The 16,678-nt window shown below is 55.9% G+C and overlaps 1 protein-coding gene across 4 annotated transcripts in view; it reads right to left on the minus strand.

Moving 5' to 3' along the window:
* KIRREL3 (kirre like nephrin family adhesion molecule 3) overlaps positions 1–16,678 on the minus strand; it is a 576,600-nt gene that overhangs the window by 152,049 nt on the left and 407,873 nt on the right. The gene's annotated exons all lie outside the window — the stretch shown is intronic.

The following is a 16,678-nucleotide window of genomic DNA, read 5'->3' on the forward strand; positions in this document are numbered from 1 at the left end:
CTCCCTGTGAAGTAGCTACTCTGTGTTCAAACACAGAAATGGAGACTCCCAGAGGTTGAGAACAGCGGGAGCTCCCCATCTGCATGTTCCACATCCAGGGATTTAACCAACACGAATCGAAAATATTAGGGGAAAAAATGCATCTGTACCTAATCTGTACAGACATTTCTCTTGGCCCATTCCCTAAACAGTGCAGTACAACAGCTGTGTTCATGGCATTTATGTTGCCTTAAGTATTATAAGGGACACGCGCATCTGTGGATGTTGGCTTCTGTGGGGCTCCTGGAACAGAGGGCCCACAGGTTAGCGAGTGGTCACACAACTTGTTAGATGGCACAGTACGGGGATAAGAGCTCCCACATCTCTGAACTCAAAGCCAATCTCTCTGGAGCACTCTGTGATGCCAACACGGGGGGTGGGGGTGAGAGCAGCTCCTGACTTCCCAGCCTCAGTTTCCCAGCCAGTGCACTGGTTAGGGATGTCTGGGAGAGGCACCTGCACCTCAATCCACTTTAACATAGCCCCTGGCCTCACCTTGCCTCTGTGCTACTCCTCCCCTGGGCCTTGGTGTGCACCCCTCCTGGTGTTCCAGCTGCTGGCTGAGGCCCTGCTGGCTCCCCAACCCCTGCCAAAAGCTCCTCTTTCTGTAGCTATCCAGGGCCCATTGCAACAGAGCACACGCTGATGGTACCACCGGCACTGCCGCTAACTCTGTCTTATACCGTTGACCGCTGAGTTCAGGGGCAAGCCTAGGAACTATGCACCACCTTTCTCTTCCCCCTTTGATCTTAACTACCTTGTTACTGTGCTCCTTCAATCCAGTTCCTAGAACTGGACCCATAGCTCCAGAAGCAGCCTGGACAGGCAAGCCCAGGGGGCTGCTCCCTCCTTCTGCTTTGAACAACACTTTGCGCCTGGTACAGTCTAGGAGGGCACTCGCTCTTCTGGACCCCTGAGGCTCACCCAGCCCCAAGTCTGCGGGACTCTGCTCGAAACCCTCAGGTGTTCCAGAAACAATGTCCTCCCCACCTCGCAGGCTGTGTCTGCAGCGGCTGTCCTTGGCTATGCTGTGGATTGCAGGGACGCAGCTGAGGGAGGTGAACGCGGTGTGGGGCTGGGTGGAGGAGAAACCACCCGTGAAGGTCACCACTGTGCGTGGGGAGTGATCTGTCCCCTTTTCAGCCTCAGTAGGGAGGTGATGGAGGGTGTGATGAACGCCCGAGCCGCATCTGTCAGAGAGGACAAAGAGAGTCCTCTGTGTCTTTCCTGACAGTGTGGTGCCGGGTGCCCGGCTCCCTTGCTGGGGCACCTGGCCCAGGACTGCTTCCCTAGCCTCCCTACTCTTTCTCCCATCACAATCACCCCATTCCCTCGAGGACTTGCTTTATTAGCAAGTGATCAAGGACATACTAATGTGGTCATAAGGCATTGAAGCCTAACAGTTGGCTTGATGCTTGTTACCGGCTGTCAGTCACACCTATGGATCCTGGAACAGGAGAACTCCCTGACCGAAAGGCACACCCCCGTTAGAGTGGACGCTCATGTGCTGTGGCTGGGCAGTGCAGGGTAAACCCTGGCTGGTTATCATGGGGAGGACACAGAACCCACACTTCATCAGGATGAGGGTGTCGAAGCTCAGAGGCCCCACAGCTGGCAGGTGGCCAAGCAGGGAATGGAATGCACATCAGTTACACTGAGTGATATGCTGGCTCTGTCCAGCCTAGTGCACCCCAGCCATACCCTACATTGCACCTGCACCTGTGGCCAATCAGATCGAGAGCTCCCCCTGGATGATGGTGCTCCCAGAAGCATCTGGGACATTCAGAGGAACTCTGTCCTGTAGGCCTGGATGGGGAGAGGAGCAGGAGAAGTAAAATCACTACAACTGTCCCATCACCTGCCATGGCCCCAGGTATCACGTCCAAATGCTGCTATCAAGTTGTGACGCATATTCTTTATCCTGCTCTGTCTTACCCATCAGGAAATGGGCTCAGAAGTTTAAGTCACTTATACACAGTCACTAGTTAGCAAGTGTTGGGAGGGGTACAGGCAACCCTGGGTCAGCATCAGCCCCTCACCATCCCTGGAACCCAAGCAGGCCCTATTCCATCCCATAACATCCCCTCAGGGTACTGACAGTTGTTTGGGGGCCTGCAGTGCCAGGGGTGGGGGAATTCTGGCCTTTGGACTCTCCAGAGAAGAGTTCCCAAGACAGCTGATGGCTTGCTCACACCCCTGGGGAGGGGGGGGCATGAAATAAAATTCCAGAACTTTCTATTGGGCCCCAGGATGGGGACTTAGGGGTGCTGGGTGCCTATGATGTCCCAGGCCCTGTTCTAGGAATTTCCCAAGCAGTTATCATGATAATCCTTACAGCACAACAGTGACGTGGGAATTGTCACTGGGGGAGAAACATGACGCTGAGCGCAGTCCAGCACCACACAGCTGAGAAGTAGAGGGGGTCAAGGTGGTGACAGTTCCAAGTGATTCCCCACTCCTGCTCTTTCTTCTACACCCAGTGTCTCCCAAGGAAGACTGGGACCCAGGGAAGGCACAGTTCCCACATGGAGCGTCAGGATGGGAGAAACCATGGCGAAGAAATGGTGGTCCCTTTGGTGCCTGCTGCAGGGTGGGCAGTGCACCTGGGGCCAGAGGGAGCCCTGAAGTCTGTGTAAGGGCCCATAGAGCCAAGGCAGGGGGCCCAGGCAGGGACGGGAGGTTGGCAGCAGTCCCGGGTAGGGAAAGCCCTATTCCCCTATTCCGTCTGTATGCGGGGGCTGGGGGGAACAGGACACTTGCAGCACCGAGCTGGGTGTGGCCAGTTCGGGAAGTGGCCTGGGAGGCTGGGCTCAGAGAGAGGAGGCCCAGTCTGAGCACAGCGCCCTGAGAGCTAGGCACCCAGCACGTCCTCCTGTGAGAGGCCGGGAGGGCTGGGGAAGGGGGTGCCGCATGGTGCAGCCATGCTAAGAGATCAAGGTCGGCACACAGAGCCTCTCAGCCTGATGCGGAATCAGGCTTGTCTGAGTGGTTCTGATGGAAAGATGCCAGGGTCTTGCAGAGACACACGTTCTGCATGCTGTCTTCCGCAGGTCACCCTTGTGGGGACGGGGGCCATGGGCCACCAAGCCCACCCCTTACAGCTGGTGCAGTGAGTGATTGACTGACTCGTCGGTCACTGCCGGTGCGCTCAGCCATTGTTAACTGGTGACTTGAAAATTACCTTTATTTAGCACCGTTATCAGGAGGCTGCAGGGCGCCGCTGTTTCCATGCCACTAGCTCTCCCTGGCTGGTGGCAGCAAGCGCACAGTGCAGCCCTGAGTGGCCCCGGCTCTCCCGGCTCGCTGAGTACAAGGGTCAAGGCACCCCAGCTGGCCCTGCCCTCTGCTCAGCTGAGCGTGAAGGGGGATGTTTGCTGATTGACACATTACAAAGGGACACTGAAGACACTGGGCACTCGCAGGGCCTCCTGCCCTTCCCCCGCCTCCCTTCCCTGCTTGGTTGGCACCAGGTGTGTCCCTTCCGTCACCTTCCACTGGCCACAGGACCTGGCTGGAGCCATGAAGCACAGCCTACAGCGCCCTCAGGGTCTGGGCCACTCATTCATGCTCTGGGCTTTAGAGGCTGAGAGGGGGGTCCCATGGGGCAGCAGGACTGTCTCTAAGGCCTGCTCTCCAACTGGCCAGCTATCCTCTGTGCAGCCACAGGTCCTCATGGAAAGGCAGAGAATCTGAATAGAATACACAGCAAGAGTGAAGATCATACAAAACGCCATAGGGACCTGCACCAGGCACTGCGTGGTGTTTCCTGCTAGCCCTCGAGCGCCCACAGTCCAGCTCTCCATGCCATGGGCATTGGCACCCAGGAAGGGGAGTGGTGCCCCCTGGCACGAGGCGCCTTGCAGTGCACCCTCCCGGGGCCAGGAAGGGCCTTCCTGGTGGAAACACATGAGTGGCTTCCTGTGGCCAAGCAGGCACCACATTTCCATGCAGAGCTGCCCAGGCTGCCCACGGCTGCTTCTGTGCAGCTGTGGGGACAGCGACAAGGTTTGTGGCTGTCAGCCCAGCTGGAGGGCCCTTGAGAGATGCTTCATCGACCTCCTCTGCTCTTCCCAAAGCTCTTCACCAACTCAAGCAGGGAGAGGGACCTGGGAGGGGGGTCTGACGCCCACTTCGAGCAGCAAAGGAGCCGCAGTCAGCCCCTCTCCTGCCTGGCATTGGAGAGCTGGGGGTGGGGGCAGGGGTGGAGGGAGCTTGCAGAGCCCCTTGGGCAAGAGTGAGGCCAGCAGGCCAGGGGTCCGTGGAGGAGGAGATGGGAGGCAGAATGAACAAGAGCCAGGGGGAGGCCCTGCCTTGCCCTCGTTTTGGCCCACTTCCTCCCTGTCAGCACCTTCTCCATCACACACCTGGCCTTCAGCTCCAGCCACCCTGAAAGGTGCGTGCTGTGAGCACCATCCTGCAGGCACCCCACCGTGACTCAGAGACAGTGTTTTCCCAAGGTCGCCCAGCTCGTCAGAGGCAAAGGCAGGACTAGCATGGCTGTGTCCTTTTCCAAGGAGACTCACCGGCCCCTCAGCCAAGCCACGCTGCCCCCTGAGCCGTGATGGGCACGGCAAGAACCGACAAAGCCCTGATGGCGCCTGAAGCCTCTGGGTGACCAGCAGCAATGGAAGCCGCCTGGGCATTCTTCCAGCACCTTCCTCAGCTCTGCTGGCCCAGGCTGCTTTCCCGAGGCTTTGTGTGGTGAGCATCTGCGCTCCTGAGCAATTGCAATCAGTGGTGCTGGGAGGGGCGGAATCCTAGGCTGGCACCATATTTCCTCCTCTTGGAGCTGGGGAGGGGGGCAGTGGCTGGGGTCAGAGAGGAATCCGGGGAGGAATCTTTTGGAATCCAAGGAAGCCAGCCCAGCCAAGGTCAAGGAGCCAGGCTACTTGGCCATCTCGAGAATCACTTACCACGAAGCAGCAACCTAGCAAGAATGCTTTGTTCACGGCATAGAGCCGATGCTCAGTACGCCGTCAAAGGAGCGAACTAAGTAAAAGGAAACTGAGATCATCGTCTGCAGATACGCCAAATGCTGTCGTAACCCTTTTCAGAGGTGGCACCTAAGACCAGAGGGGTCAGGGGACATGCACAAGGGCACATGGCCAGTTAGTAGTGGGCTAGGTGCCAGAACGTGGATCTTTCTTACTTCTGAGAGAGGATGGAGTTACATGGTGACCTTGGTCCCAAACCCAGAAGCTGGCTTGATCTCTGAGAAGTTCCTTCTGTGTTTCTTAGCTGCACCAAGCCTACAGGTCCCTGATGTGCCTGGGTAAAGAAGAAATGGGCCGGCGCCGCGGCTCACTAGGCTAATCCTCTGCCTAGCGGCGCCGGCACACCGGGTTCTAGTCCCGGTCGGGGCGCCGGATTCTGTCCCGGTTGCCCCTCTTCCAGGCCAGCTCTCTGCTGTGGCCAGGGAGTGCAGTGGAGGATGGCCCAGGTGCTTGGGCCCTGCACCCCATGGGAGACCAGGAAAAGCACCTGGCTCCTGGCTCCTGCCATCGGATCAGCGCGGTGCGCCGGCCGCAGCGTGCCGGCCGCGGTGGCCATTGGAGGGTGAACCAACGGCAAAGGAAGACCTTTCTCTCTGTCTCTCTCTCTCACTGTCCACTCTGCCTGTCAAAAAAAAAAAAAAAAAAAAAAAAAAAAAGAAGAAGAAGAAATGGCTTTCACCTGGCAGCAGCTGGAGTCTGTCTGGGGCAGGTGCCCGGAGAAGTGCAGAAAAGGTGGGTCTTGCTGGTGCCTTACACTCTCTCTCGGAAGCAGGCAACTCTTCACAGCTCACTTACACACCTGGAGCCCAGCTGTCCTATTCCAGAAAGGGTGAGGATAAGCCACCATAGTTACGCTCTGTGTAATGACATGTCAGTCAATCCATGGAGGGAGTGCATGACAGTCAGCCCACAGTGGTGGTGCTGTGAGCTGAAGGCTTCCTGTGGCCCAGCGATGCTGTTGCCATCCCTCTTGCAGCCAGAGGAGGGAGCAGGATGGGGCATTGCATGGGTTCTGGTCCCTCCACTGCGCCACTCAGAGGAAAGTAAGGATATAAGGGAGTTTGGGGGTGCAGCAGCTAGACTGATCTCTGAGAAAACCTCGTTCTAGATGAGCCATCACCAGAAACGCATGCAGTCCCCATTCTCTTGCTCCAGGCGGGGGTGGACAGGGGCAGGACGCTCCCGGTCCAGCTGGCCCCTCACTCCCCTCCCTGTTGGAGCCCCGGTGCACTCAGTGGCCAGGGTGCTCTGGTCCTGAGAACAGGGTCAGTTTCTGGAACCTGGGCCAGAGCTACCTGTCACTGGGCGGTTCTGCAGTGTGGGGACACCAAAGGGCAGTGCCAGCAGCCCACTGCAAGCTGACAAGGCTGAGTCGGTGTCAGCGCCAAGGAGTCGACAGGGCCGTCTGAATTAAGTGGCCAAGTTTAGTTTTTAATTAAGCCCCCGTGGTCTTTTTAAAAGGTCACTGATGACACCATCTTCTTTAAGGCCAATATGAAAAGACATTCAAAGTCAGAGTTCCGAGATGGGAGCCTTGTAACTCGAAATGTCACAGGAAGAGATTTGGAAATGGGGGAAGAGGGAGCGGGAGCGGGAGGGACAAGCCTGTCACAGTGTCCTGCCATCAGCATCACGGCTTCCACTTGGAGCTCCCAACTATTTTGGTCTCAAAGGGCAAGGGGCCCCCGCTGTGGTCTCTCTACTGCTTTCTCCCACGCTTGTTGGGGGGCTCCTCGCTGGCTATTCCAGTGAAATATAGGGGCCTTGTGTTGCCTGGCATGGAATAGAAGTTGGCATCCCTGGGGCAGAAGGAGGCAACTTGTCCTTGATAGCTGGGGAGTTAATAAAAATACATGTACTGGCGGCCACTCCTCTGCACCCACTCCGGCTGCACTTTTCTACGTTTGCGGAGCAAGGCTGCGTTGTTTGGAAACACGGTGCTCTCTAGAGTACAGCACGGCAGCCCCCACAGTGATCCTACAGTGAAAGCAAAGCCCTGTGCCTGGCAGGCCTGAGAGGAGTAGAGAGGTGAGCTAACATGAGCAGGGCAGACAGCACGTCCTTGAGAAGAGACCTGGTCTGGCTGGGGGCTAGGAGGTAGCAGACACAAGAATTTTTCCTTAGTGGCCTTGGCTCAGCACTGGGGCCTGGGAAGCAGAACTATTTGAGTAGTGGGTGGTTTAGCACAGCCGGGGGCTCTGTGTGAGGGTCAGGGACTATGGTGGAGGTTGGTCATCTGGGCCATGTTTCTGTTCATGGTTGCCAGAGATAGTGGAGGAAGTAGAATCAACTTTGGATTTCGGTTCAGGAAATTTGGGTCCTGTGGCAAAACATGCTGTTGGCTGAATGAACACACATTTTCTCATTTATTTACCGTAAGGATACTGCTGTTATTGGGGTGGCCATGTAGCTAGTTAACAAAGTATGGATGTTCTAGCAACCCTTGGAAAGCCAAAGGTGGCTAATGAGATATGGACAGAAATCACTGGGTAGCATTCTTTAAAGACGGCTATTTTCATCTGGAAGGTGCGCCTCTTTTACACATTCTTTTTCTTTCTTCTTCCCTGAAATGTGGTGCTGATAACCAGCGCTTCAGCAACCATTTTACCACCATGAGGCGGAATACTGGCATCCCAGTGCAAGGAACGGGCTGTCAACCTACACCTAGCCTTTATCTCATGTGGAAGAAAAGTTAACCTCTAGCTTATTTATGCCATTATTACTTTGAAACTCCACTACGAACAATTAACTGAATGCCAAAGTGATACAGGTTGATTGGCCACCTTGTCCTTTACTCCTGTGGGTGAGCCACTTAATGTCTTCGAGCTTCTAGAGTGGGAAGGCTAATTCTTATCCTGCCTTGTCAATGTTACTTCTGACTTCTAGGGTGCACTCTCAGGCTTCAGAAAGAATATCCTCAACCCAGTCTGAAGATCACATGGCTTTTGTGTCTGAGCAGTGGCTGCCTCCTTCCATTATTTGGCCAGGTAGTTGTTCCTGAACTAAGGGCTGTGCCTGTCTTCCAACTTCAATGCTTGCCCAGGGCTGTTCTGCAGTCCCCTTGTGAGCTCCCATTTTGCAGAGACACAATAGTCTCTCCCGGTGTGCGGGGCCTCACCCCTCCTGGCTGGGTGCAGACGCGTGCGCTGTTCCCAGCGGCTTCAAAGGGCCGCACGTTGGCCCGTCTTAGGCTCTGCTTCTGGAAATCCTCAAAAGCCATATTCATCTGTCGAGACGTCCCAGAAGCAGGCGTCCGTGCACCCCATTCCCAGCGCTTTTCAGCTCCTTGCATTGTCTCAGTTGCATTGTCCTCGCTCCGTGTCTTGGCCCCTAATGGACTGTCTCCGAGCCAGGCAGGCTTGTCACTGCACCTGCCATTTCGTTCCCTGGCTCTCTTCTTGCTTCCCTTTAACTCTTAAAATGCAAAGGTGACCAGCTCCTCCTGGGCTGCTCTGGCCTCTAACTCCACTGTGGCTCTCTGCTTCACCCCCATTCTCTTCTGGCGTTTGGCTGGATCTGGGTCAGGCCTGCAAGAGCCCGCAGAGAGAATCCAAGAATGCTCAGCCTCACGGGCAATCACCTGCGCCTCCAAGGCTCTGAGTCAGCTCTGGGCAGCTGCTGCAACCCATACACCGACCGCACACTGACTCCATCCCCCGCTCACTTCCACTGTCTAAGTCTCAACTCCAGGGACTTGACAGCAAATGCTCCGTGGTAGGCAGCCTCCTGATTCCGATCCCCTGGCCTGTGCTTAGTGACTTAACCAAGAAAACATAGCGAGAGTGATGTTGGCCTTCTGTAACTAACCAATGAACACACCAAAGTGATGTCATCACTTTTGTAACTAGCCAATAGAACACAGTGAAAGCAAGGTCGGCACTCCTGTAACTAACCAATGGCACACATTGGGAGTGATGTCAGTGCTTCTGTAACTAAGCACTAGAACACAAGAAAGGGATGCCAATCACTTCCGTAACTAACCAATGAACACACCAGAGTGATGATGTCACTTCCACAATCAAGCTATAAAAGACTGACCTGTGTGATCCGTCTTGCTGCCTCGCTCTCTCTCCCTCTCTCTCCTTCTCATTGCTTGCTTTGATGGAGAAAGCCACTATATTGGAGAGGCCCACGGGGCAAGAACTGAAAGTGGTCTTTGGCCAATATCAAGTGAGCGACTGAGACCCTCCGTCCCACAGCCTGCCAGAAACTGACTGACCCACCGCAGTGTGCCTGATCCTGGAAGAAAGTCCTATTCCAGGGGATCCTCAAGCAGGCCACAGGGCTGGCAACACCTTGATCACGGCCCCGGAGGAGGCCTTGAGGCAGAGAAATCACCCCCCCCCCCACCAAGCCATCGGACTCTTGACCCACAGGAATTTGGACATAACTTGGGTAATGTCTTCAGCTGAGGATTTGAATATAGCAATAGATAATTACACTAGGGTCTTCCTAGCTCAAAAGCAATCATATTGCATCACAATGTCCCTTTCATAACCATGGGCCAGCCACTTTGATGGTACATAGACACACATATGCACACACATGGGTGCACACACACACACACACTCACGCTAATCCACGGGCTGCCAAGCCCCTTCACTCCTACACCGAAAATACACAGAGAAATGGAAGAAAGACCTGGCTGAAATAGAGCCCCATTGAGATGGCTGCTGGTTTTGATTGGGAACATAAGCAAAATGCTCAAACCCCAAGTGCTGGAAGCCGCTTGGCTTGAGTGACGAGGCCTCGGGAAGCTCAGGATCCAGTGACGTCTGCAGGAAATCAGCCAGGATTTCACAACCTCAGGCAGAAGCAAAATTTAAAACCCTTTGTCCCCTCTCCCTCTCAGCCCCTCGATGTTCCAGGAAGCCAAATCACAGAGCAACCTCTCCAATCTAGGAAGCAATAAAGCAATGTATTTACGAAGCAGCCTCTATCTAAGGGAGGGAATTTATGTCTCTTCATGCTCTTGTTGACAATAATAACTGATTGCTGCATCAATGTGATGCAATATAATTTTAAAACCCTCCAGAACAAGGATCAGAAAACAACTGGCAGAGAGGCTGCGCAGCAGCCGTGGGCACCCTCGCTTTTGCAGGCCGGCCCTGGGCCTGCTAATGCCCCCGGGCAATGGGAACACAGCTCCGGGAGCACCTGCACTCTCATCTTGTTTCTTTCCTAGCACAGGGAAGAAAAGCAATTTGTTTGCTCTCATAGTCTAAAGATGAACTTCCCGTGCTCAATCAAACGTTATTATCCCAATGTAAGTCAATTTACCTTTGAATTTGAAGGCTATTTTCTTCCTAAATGGCTAATTATGGGAGATAGATGGCTGTAAACAGAAGCCTTCTATTTCCCGGGCTCAGGCAGCCTTTCTCCCCAGGCCCCTAAGAAATCAGAGGAAGGAGGCCTTCCCGGGGCCCTGCCTTCTCCACCTGCCTGTGCCACCCCCACCCCACCCCCGTCCATTCTGTTCAGCTACCCTGATACCCTCCCCACCTCCATTCCTGGACACCTGCGTGCAGCGTCAGCTCCTGCACTCCAGTCTCCCACTGCCCCCCAAGTCACAGCCTCCTTGGCCACAGGCTTTTTCGGGAGCTGCCCTCTCCTGCACCCTCTGCCCTCCGGTGGGGACTCTGTCCTAACCACGGCCATGCTGAGCACGCGGGACAGCAGCAGTGCCAGAGGACAGGGGATCCTGCAAACGCGCCTGAGATGAAACAAGGTCACCTGAGGCTGCCTCTTTGATTCGCCCGGTAGAGCCAGGACCCACAGGACGCAGCGGGGCTGCGGCCTTTCGCTTGCCGGATCAGCACCACGCGGGAGCTAATTGAATGGCTGAGTTTGTTTACCGAGAGGAGGAGTAGCTCCCCTCCCTTCCTCACAAAACAAAGTCTTCCCCCAGGAGCCCAGGCAAAGAGGTCAGCCCCAGCGGCATTTCTGTTTGCCTTTGATGAATGCTGAATCTGGCTGCTCTGAAGTGGGGAGCTCATTGTGTGTGCACCGGCAGAGGGGGGGCTCGCCCAGCGTTTGAGGTCTGAGGTTACAGAGCCTGTGGTGCCTGGGGTTATCTAGAGGAACAGAGCTTTCCACTGCCTCCTCCCTGAGGCCTGGCCTCTGGCCCCCTGCACTTTCAGTCCAGCCCTCGGCTGTGCCATTTGCTCTGCACAACCATTCCAAGCTACTACTCACCCGGCAGGTGCAGGAGAGGCTCAGAGAGGTGATGCGCTCAGCCTGAGGTCACACAGTGAGTCAGCGACAGACCTGGAACCTGTGCCCAGCTCCTGTGACTTCAGAGTCTCTGAGCCAGTCACGCTCCCATCACAGAGAGGAGGGCCGGTAGCTCTTTGTCAGTGCTGAAGCCGTGCCTTTGCCTGCGACATTTGAGTTGGGCTTCCGGTTTGTGCTCCTCACTTGAACCCTGGGGCCAGGGCCTGATGAACCGATTAGCCCTGAGCTTGCTGTCGGGTCCCAGGCAGTTTGCGGAGCCACAGCACAGGTAGGAAGGGATGCCCTGGGGAGGTTCAAGGCTCTAGGCCGGGTTAGCTCAAGGGAGCCGGGCCAGGAGAGGGCAGGTGCCTCCCTCTCAGCCTTGCCTGGAGGGGTCTCAGGAACTCATTACGGGTGGGAGGGCTCCTGGAAGGGGCACAGAGAGCTGGTGAGCTTAGACGTGGGGAGCTCGGAACCTGCTTGTCCGCCCACCCCAACCTCTGCAGAGCCGTGGTCTGCCCGCTGGGGGGGGACCTACTGTACATTGAGTGGACCGTAATTCTGAGAGTCTCATACTGACTCCCAGGGCTGCACACTGGGGTGGGGGGACACGGGGGCTCCCTGTTTGCTCAGTGCTTTGATTAAAACAATAAATTCACATCGCATACCAGTGGGCAGGCACGTGGGGCTCCTGCCAGTTCCAGCTCCCTTCCGGCAGCCGGCGTCTCACAGCAGTGGCTTTGGAGAGAAGTCTCTGGCTCTTCTGCGGTGAGACGCCTCCCTCCTGACGAGTAAGGGAGCAGCCGCCACCCTGGAGCCCCAGGAAGGAGGGCCTCCTGGGACAGGGCTGTGCCACCCACGATGTGGGGACCTTGGCAACTCAGGGCAGGGCATGGAAGGAGAGGGGATGCTGCAGAGATCTCAGTGCCGGACCTGGCCTGGTCCCTCCCTTCCCAGCACCCTCTCCGTGGACACAGGATCTGGAAGGAATGCGTGGAGCCTCCGCCCCCTGAGCAGTGGAGCTGGAGCCAGGCAGCGGGGGCCTAACGCAACATCAGCTGTCTGACAGCACAAGGCACGCGCTTTCTGGGCCCCAGTGGACGCACGGCAGCCACGTCCCTGGCAGGTGTCCCTGGCTGGGGCTGTCACCTATCCTGCTATGGGGGCGGCAGCGCTGGGTTGCTGATGGGAACAGAAACAGAGGAAAGGCTGGGCGGGGAGAGAAAACACACCCTCCTCCCATATAAGGGTTTTATTTATGTCCCCTCAAATACCAAGGTACTTCAGGAAGGACAATTAAAATGGAATAAAAACATACTTATATATTTTTAAGTTTTAAAGGTGCTTCATTTTACTTATATTTTATTTATTTGAAGGGCAGATGAACAGAAAGAGACAGAGGGAACCAGAGAGAGATCTTCCATCCACTGATTCACTCCCCAAATGCCTGCAACAGCCAGGGCTGGGCCAGGCTGAAGTCAGGAGCTTGGAACTCAATCTGGGTCTCCCACCTGTGAGGCAGGGCCCCAAGGGCTTGAGTGATCAGAAGTGGAGCTGAGACTGGAACCCAGGCACTCCCATATGGGGTGCAGGAGTCCCAGGCAGGGCTTATCCACTGCCCTGATGCTCACTCCTGGATTTCTTTGTACCAAAATATACCTATCCTGGGGCGGGCATTTAGTGCAGGGGTTAAGACACTGCTTGGGATACCTGCATCTCATATGGTATTAGAGTGCCTGGGTTCTAAGTCTCAGCTCTACTTCCAATTCTGTCTCCCTGCTCACATACACCCTGGGAAGCAGCAGGTGACAGCTCAAGTTGTTGGGTCCCTGATACCTACGCGGGGGATCTGGACTGAATTCCTGGGCATTTGGAGAATGAACCAGTGGATGGGAGGCCTGTGTCTGTGTCTCTCTGCCTTTCAAAAAAATTTTGAAAACTTTAAATTTATGCATAGTTTTTTTTCATAATACGCGTTTCCATGAACTTTTTGGAGACCCCTCATAGCGGCCCCCTGCTCTTTCACCGGCCAACACTGGGGATCAGCATCATAGTTCTGCCTTGATGGGGACCTGAGTCTGCCTGGGGACAGGCAATCCCGGCAGAATGTCATGATTCTTGCTTCCCTCCTCCCTCCATCTTTGCCTTCCGTGCAGCATTCACATTGACTCCTAATCCTTCACAGGAGCGGGAATAACGAGATGACTGAGCTACAGCCCCTGTCCTAGTGCTGGCTCCTTAGGGTGCCCCGTGTTATGACCATAGTATTTCTGAGCCAAAAATGAGGACACAGAGCCGGCAGGAGTGAGAGCATAGGGGGGTCAGGCACGGAACATCCCAGACGTTCTGCTCCCAGACCGGGATGAAGCCAGAGTGTCCAACAAATCCTGGCTGTCGGCACTCGAGGCTAGTGGCTTTGCTCTGCACCTTACTAAGAACGGGAGGAGGCACCGTTTGTTGAACACCTGCTGTGTCTCAGGCTTGCACGAGACAATGTACACAGGGCGTCTCATTCAGTCTCTAGCACAGCCCATTGTGCAGATAAAGAAACTGAGACTCAGGGGGTTGGTTCACAGCCAGCCTTGGCCAGCTCGGACATCTGTGCTATTTGGTGGCTGGAGGCTTCTGGTCCACTGGCTCCCAGAGCAGGTGGGTGGACACCATGGTGACATGGTGGTAGGTCTGGAGCTGTATGGACTGGCCCTGCCTGAACGCGCGCATGGGGACTCTGCCAGGCCCCTCCCTTTGGAACATCATTAAAGAAGAGATCTGCAAGACCGTGCAGCAGAGAAGCAAGGCCAGATGCGTCCTGGAGCTGCAACCCCTTCCCCTGCCCCGCTCCTCACCCCCACCCCCCAGCTTCCTCTCATCGTTAGCACAAAAGAAAAATCAGGCAGTGGTCACTCCCTCCCTGGCAGCAGGACTTAGGGGAGCAAAGGAAACAGCCTGTGTAAAAGTGCCCGGGAAAGCATGCTGTAAATTGCAGGGGGGCTTATTATGAACGCTTCCTGCACCTCCATGAAGACCCACGCTCACAAGGTGCGCCAGGATGCGGAAACGGCTGAGCCCCACCAGCCCTCTTCCTCCTGCCCCGGCTACCCAGTCCCTCCCATCTCCTGCCTGCCCCTAGCTGGGGGCCCCAGGGATAGTTCTCTCTAGTGACAGCCTCCAGTGGGCCAGACATTTGGGATCCCCCCCAAGCCACATCTCCAGCTGCCGCGTCCTCGGTCTCTGCACGATTCCGGCTGGATTTAACGTGCTGCATTCAGTGCAATCAGGTGCCTGCCGTGAGGGTAATGAAACGCCCACCGTCTCCGAGCCTCAGGCCACCTGGGTCTGGGATTTGTGGCCCAGAGGGACTGCAGAGGGGGTGGTGTGGAGTCTCCGTTTGGGGCCCACTTCCTGGGAAATGATGGACAGATGCAGGTGACGGAGGGAAGCCCAGGCCACACTCTGCAGCTCTGAGCAGGCCGGCAGGGGCTCTGTGCGCAGCCTGCACTGGGGACTTCATTTCCCAGAGACAACCGGCCCATTTTAATAATGTCTACTTGGGTTAATGAAAGTTGTCGGTTTCACTTAATAAATACATCGCCATTCTTGGCCATACATATCTGTCATGCTGGGCCTGGAGCTGTGCATCCCTGCTAGGGGTTGAATGGGGATGCTGTGAGCTGGGAGGGAGGGGGAGGGGGGAGGAGCTGGCACAGGCTCCTCAGTGGAGAGCCAGGTCTGGGAGGACAGCAGTGTGGCTCCTTTTGGGAGTCAGGTGGAGACTTGACTATCATTGCCCCTTTGTCCTAGAGTCAAAACAGAGCTGCACAAGGCAGGAGGGACCATCGGCAGGGTTCAGGGAAGGAGGCAGAGACTGAACCTCTCCGAGAGAAGCAGAATAGGGAGGGAACGACAGGTGTATAGTCACGTCTCTGTGACTTCCAGCGACTTATTGAATCCCTCCGAGCTGCCCTTTCTCCCTGCGCCCCATAAGGCAGTTGTGGGCGTTCCCGCATTCGGTGTGCAAGGCCAATGAATACAGCGCTCCATCAGAGCCCTATCATTAATTTTATTCAGCTGGCTTAGTTTCGTGTTTATGAGCATGGGCCTGAGGGTGGGACAAAGGCACTGCTGGGACTTGGAGCTGTGTGACACTGTACGAGTCACTTGCCCTTTCTATGTCTCAGTCCCCACTCTACTGTAGCGGGAAAAAACATGCCTATTTCCTAGGCTTGCTGAAGGGACTGACGTGTACAGTCTTCGAGAACACGGCCCGGGGCACAGCAATGATCCCATACACATCAGGAATCATTAGTAAACCCGTGGTGCATCTCATGGGGCCGTGTAGAAGGAGAGCCCTGGCTGCCTGGCAGTCACCTTCCACCTTGCCCTACCTTAGGGTGCTCAGTGGGTCACACCCCAGGTGGCCCTGCCCACCTGGGGGCAGCTGCCAGACCAGACTCTGCCCTGAGAGCCCGGTGTGTGAAGCAAGGTGAAAGCAGCCAGACAGAAGGGGCTGGAGCACTCTGAGTTTCCAAGCCCTTGTAACCTGGTTCAAGGTCGGCAGTGAGGGGAGGGCACCAGGGCCATGTTTAACATTCCTGGGCCGTCCCTGTGGAGCCCTGCTGAGGCCTTGAAAACTCCCCAAATTGCAAGCATTTCCAGGCTTGCTTTCCTCTGCATTTTTTTCCCTCTTTTCCCCTCTAAAAGCTTAGCCTGATCAAAGCATGGAAGGGCATCTGGGGTGGGGAGGGCCCTGGGTTTTGGGAACCAGAAGCTCAGGATGGGGAGGGGCTGGGGCGGCTGGAAGGGAATTTCTAGCTGAAGCAAGCAGCTTCAGAACCTGCCCGTGGTGTGGCCTGGTATCCCAGGGTTTTTAATTGCATGCCGCGTGTTTACCTCATTAAGCAGGTATCTGCTTCCAAGGGGGCTCTCTCTGGCAGCCAGGCTTGGTGGGGGCGGGGCTGTGAGTAGCCAGGGCCTTCCCCTCCCTGAGCCCGGGAGGTGATGCGGACGCCCAGCTCAGAGTGCCTCGCTTCCTCCTCGCGCAGGGGAGGACTGTGAGGCCTGAGAGGCGCCCTGGCAGACCCTGCAGCTTTGTTAGGGCTCCTGGGAGTGCGAGCGCTCTCCGTGGCTGGGGAGAGCGATCAGGAAGAGACTGTGACCAGCTCCGTCCACTGGAGGGAGCAGCCTCTCCACAGGTGGGATAGTCCCCCAGGAGCAGGAGCTCCCCGCAGAGACAGGCAGCTCTCCGTGGTCCAAGAGCTACCATCGCCATTATTAATTGCTTGTTTGTTACTATCAGGGAAGCTTTAAGTGGCTTCCTCTGCCCTTAGAGTGGGAACATTCAGAGTGGCTCCTAAACAAGGCCAAAACAAGGCTTCACTCTGTGTCCCCCACTGCCTGCGCCTCTTGCCACAAACATTTCACAGGTAGGGAAG

Source organism: Oryctolagus cuniculus, chromosome 1, assembly GCF_051225735.1.
Source record: "Oryctolagus cuniculus isolate XC-2025 breed Fujian yellow rabbit chromosome 1, ASM5122573v1, whole genome shotgun sequence".
NCBI classification, from domain to species: domain Eukaryota; kingdom Metazoa; phylum Chordata; class Mammalia; order Lagomorpha; family Leporidae; genus Oryctolagus; species Oryctolagus cuniculus.